This window comes from Arachis hypogaea, chromosome 9 (genome assembly GCF_003086295.3).
Source record: "Arachis hypogaea cultivar Tifrunner chromosome 9, arahy.Tifrunner.gnm2.J5K5, whole genome shotgun sequence".
Taxonomy (NCBI): Eukaryota; Viridiplantae; Streptophyta; class Magnoliopsida; order Fabales; family Fabaceae; genus Arachis; species Arachis hypogaea.
The window spans coordinates 67,111,816-67,116,798 of record NC_092044.1 but is presented as its reverse complement, the minus strand read 5'-3'; the positions used below and the strand labels follow the sequence as shown (position 1 = coordinate 67,116,798).

Here is a 4,983-nt window from a genome sequence, read left to right as displayed (position 1 = left end):
CAGTTGACCCACTTGTGCCTCCAAATTTCTAATGGAGGATCTTGTTTCATTCATGAAACTTAGTGTGGTTTTGGATAGATCAGAGATTATGGTTGCTAAGCTAGAGCGATTTTGCTCAGAGTTCTCTGTCTGTTGCTGAAAAGATGATGGAAAAGGCTTGCTATTGCTAAACATGTTTCTTCCACCATTATTGTTGTTGAAGCCTTATTGAGGCTTCTATTGATCCTTCCGTGAGAAATTTGGGTGATTTCTCCATGAAGAATTGTAGGTGTTTCCATAGGGTTCTCCCATGTAATTCACCTCTTCCATTGCAGGATTCTTAGGGTCATAAGCTTCTCCTTCAGAGAAGGCTTCTTTAGTACTGCCAGATGCAGCTTGCAATCCAATCATATTCTGAGAAATTATATTGACTTGCTGAGTCAATAATTTTTTCTGAGCCAATATGGCATTTAGAGTATCAATCTCAAGAACTCCTTTCTTCTGAGTTGTCCCATTGTTTACAGGATTTCTTTCAGAAGTGTACATGAACTTGTTATTTGCAACCATTTCAATGAGTTCCTGAGCTTCTGCAGGCGTTTTCTTCAGATGAATAGATCCACCTGCAGAATGGTCCAATGACATCTTGGATAACTCTGACAGACCATCATAGAAGATACCTATGATGCTCCATTCTGAAAGCATGTCATAAGGACACCTTCTGATCAATTGCTTGTATCTTTCCCAAGCTTCATAGAGGGATTCACCTTCCTTCTGTTTGAAGGTTTGAACTTCCACTCTAAGCTTACTCATCTTTTGCGGTAGAAAGAATTTAGCTAAGAAGGCATTGACCAACTTTTCCCAAGAGTTCAGGCTATCTCTAGGTTATGAATTCAACCATATACTAGCTCTGTCTCTTACAGCAAAAGGGAAAAGCATAAGTCTGTAGACCTCGGGATCAACTCCATTGGTCTTAACAATGTCAAAGATTTGCAAAAATTCAGCCAAGAACTGATGAGGATCTTCTAATAAAAGTCCATGAAACTTGCAATTTTGTTGCATCAGAGAAACTAATTGAGGCTTAAGTTCAAAGTTGTTTGCTTCAATGGTAGGAATAGAGATGCTTCTCCCATAGAAGTCGGGAGTAGGTGCAGTAAAGTCACCAAGCACCTTTCTTGCATTATTGGCATTGTTGTTATTTTCGGCTGCCATGTCTTCTTCTTTTTTGAAAATTTCTGTCAGGTTCTCTCCAGAGAGTTGTGCTTTAGATTCTCTTAGCTTCCTCTTCAGAGTCCTTTCAGGTTCAGGATCAGCTTCAACAATAATGCCTTTATCCTTGTTCCTACTCATATGAAAGAGAAGAAAACAAAGAAAGTATGAAATCCTCTATGTCACAATATAGAGATTCCATGATGTGTTAGAAGAAAAGAAGGATAGAAGGATGAGGTAGAGAATTCGAACTTATTAAGAGGGAAAGAGTCCGAATTGCTAATAGAGGAAAAGTGTTAGTCTTTAAATAGAAAGAGATGAGAGAGGGAGTTTTTGAAAATTAAAAAGATTTTTGAAAAAGTGGTTAGTAATTTTCGAAAAAGATAAGAAATAGTGATTAGTTGAAAAATATTTGAAAATAATTTTAAAAGATGAGAAGTTAGAAAAAAAAGTTTGAAATCAAATTAAAAGAGATATGATTGAAAAAAATTTGATTTTAAAAAGATATATTTTGAAAATATGTGATTGAAATGATATGATTGAAAAAGATTTTTAAAAAATTGATTTTTAAAATTGATGACTTGACTAACAAGAAATTAAAAGATATGATTCTAAAATTCAAATATTGAACCTTTCTTAACAAGAAAGTAACAAACTTGAAATTTTTTGAATCACAACATTAATTGTTAGCAAGGATTTTTGAAAAAAAAATTAAAAGAAAAATGAAAAAGATTTGATTTTGAAAAAGATATATTTGATATGAGAAGATATGAAAAAGATAAGATTTTGAAAATCAGTTTTAAAACTTGAAAAATTGAAAAAGATATGATTTGAAAACAAAATCTCCTCCTTGGTGTAATCCTGGCGTTAAACGCCCAGAATGGTATCCATTCTGGCGTTTAACGCCCACTTGTCTACCTTTTTGGGCGTTAAACACCCAGCCAGGTACCCTGGCTGGCGTTTAGACGCCAGAATTCCTTCTTCACTGGGCGCTTTGAACGCCCAACTTTTTCTCTGTGATTCCTCTGCTGTATGTTCTGAATCTTCAATTCTCTGTGTCATTGACTTGAAAAGACATAATTTTGAAAATTTTTTGGAATTTTTAATGATGAGAGAGAAAAACAACAAAATGAAACTAATCATGAAAAACTAAGATCAAATAAACAATGCATGCAAGAACACTTTGAATGTCAAGATGAACATCAAGAACATATTTTTTTGAAAATTTTTTTAAGAAAAGAAAGACATGCAAGACACCAAACTTAGAAATTTTCATACTAGAGACACTAACAAATTGAGAATGCATATGAGAAACAACAAGAGACACAAAACAAGAGAATCTAAAGATCAGACAAAGAAAATCATCAAGAACAACTTGAAGATCATGAAGAACACCATGCATGTATTTTCGAAAAATGCAAGAAAGATAAAAACATGCAATTGACACCAAACTTAAAATTTGACTCTAGACTCAAACAAGAAACACAAAATATTTTTGATTTTTATGATTTTATAAAAAAATTTTGTAATTTTCGAAAAAAAAAATTTTGAAAAAGAAAATAAGAAACTCAAAAACTTTTAATAAGAGTTCCAGGAATCATGCAATGTTAGTCTAAAGCTTCAGTCTAAAAAAAGATTAGACATGGCCAACCAAGCTTCAGCAAATTGATAGGAATCAACTAGCTCTTGTGATGACAAAAGCATCCTCTGAAACTCTAGAATTCATTCTCAAAAATTCTGAAGAAGAAAATAAAAAGAAAAATACCTAATCTAAGCAACAAGATGAACCGTCAGTTGTCCAAACTCAAACAATCTCCGGCAACGGCACCAAAAATATGGTACACGAAATCGTGATACACAACTTCGTGCAGCTGACCAGGAAGTGCACTGGGTCGTCCAAGTAATACCTTACGTGAGTAAGGGTCGATCCCACGGAGATTGTCGGCTTGAAGCAAGCTATGGTCATCTTGTAAATCTCAGTCAGGATGATTCAAATGGTTATGGGGTTTTGATAACTAAAAGATAAATAAAACATAAAATAGGATAGAAATACTTATGCAATTCATTGGTGGGAATTTCAGAGATGCTTTCTTCCCTCTGAGCTTCTACTTTCCTATTGCCTTCATCCAATCATTCATACACTTTTCCATGGCAAGCTGTATGTAGGTGGATCACCGTTGTCAATGTCTACCATCCATCCTCTCAGTGAAAAAGATCCTCTACAATTTCCTGCATGGCTAATCAGCTGTCGGTTCTCGATCGTGTCGGAATAAGATCCATTGATCCTTTTGTGCATTGTCACTGCGCGCCACAGTCGTGAGTTTGAAGCTCGTCACATTCATCCCATCCCATATCCTACTCGGAATACCACAGACAAGGTTTAGACTTTTTGGATCTCAAGAATGCTGCCCATTTGATTCTAGCTTATACCACGAAAACTCTGATTGCACGGAATGAAAGCTCTGTTGTCAGGAGAGGCAACCATGTGTCGTGAACCAGGAGGCCAAGAGATAGACATTCAAGTTCTCGGAGATAGAACGGAGGTGGTTGTCAGGCACGCGTTCATAAAGGAGGATAATGATAAGTGTCACGGATCATCACATCCACCAGGTTGAAGTACGAGTGAATATCTTAGAATAAGAATAAGCTTGAATTGAATAGAAAACAGTAGTAATTGCATTGATTCATGAGGAATAGCAGACCTCCACACCTTAATCTATGGTGTGTTGATGCCAGGGCATCTAGGTCAGTTTCACTGACCTTTTCTTTACTGTTTTAGGGTAGTTTCATGCATTTTCTTAGAGAATAAGGCAAGATTTGGATGAAAATACACTCATACCTTGATTCAAGCAACTATTGTGAATTTTACGTGATTTTATGAGGATTTTGCAAGAATTTAATGACAAATTGATGATGCATAATCTCATGACTTTGGCTAGAGCTTTGATGTACTTTATTTCTTGGTTTCAGGACAAAGGAAGCAAGGAAGAACCACGTTAGTAGACACGTTAACCTAGTTAATGTGACCACTAACGTGGAATGGGAATGAGCTTGCAACGTTAATAAGAAAAGTGATCACCAATAACGCCTGCGAAGCCATCATAAACCCACGTTAATTGCCACATTAATTAGGTTAACGTGGTAGTTAACGTGGAGACAAAGAGAGCTCCAACGTTAGTGGTAAACGTGAACACCACTAACGCTCCAAAATTTGGCAATGAGCCACGTTAAGAGTCACGTTAACTTAGTTAACATGAACTCTAACGTGGAAGAGAGGAACAACGCCAATGTTAGTGACACTCACCTTTGTCACTAACGTTGGTTCAAACTAGCATTGCCCACGTTAGTGGTCACGTTAAGACCACTAACGTGAAAGTTAACGTGGAGCTAAAATTGATGAGCCAACGTTAGTGACACTCACCTTTGTCACTAACGTTGGGGATGGCATTCACTACCACGTTAGTGGCCACATTAACTTAGTTAACGTGAGCTCTAACGTGGAGAGTAGGGGCACTTGGAGCATTAGTGACAAAGGTAAGTGTCACTAACGCTCTCGAAGATAAAGCATACCCACGTTAAGAGCCACGTTAGTTACACTAACGTGAACTTTAACGTAGGGACAAGGGGCACAAGGCAACATTATTGGGAAAGGTGAGTCCCAATAACGCTTGCGAAGGTTCATAAGGCTACGTTAGTAGTCATGTTAGTGCCACTAACGTTGGAGTTAACATGGGCTATATGGGGTTGGAACGTTAGTGAAAAAGGTGATTGCCACTAACGTTCTCCAACCCACAATCT

The 4,983-nt window shown here is 36.8% G+C and overlaps 1 non-coding gene across 1 annotated transcript; it reads left to right on the top strand.

The window, feature by feature from the left end:
- Nucleotides 1-675: 675 nt before the first annotated feature.
- On the top strand, nucleotides 676-783 carry LOC112713252 (small nucleolar RNA R71). The gene has a single exon (XR_003158226.1). It is a non-coding gene; the product is annotated as a small nucleolar RNA R71 (small nucleolar RNA).
- Nucleotides 784-4,983: the final 4,200 nt, after the last annotated feature.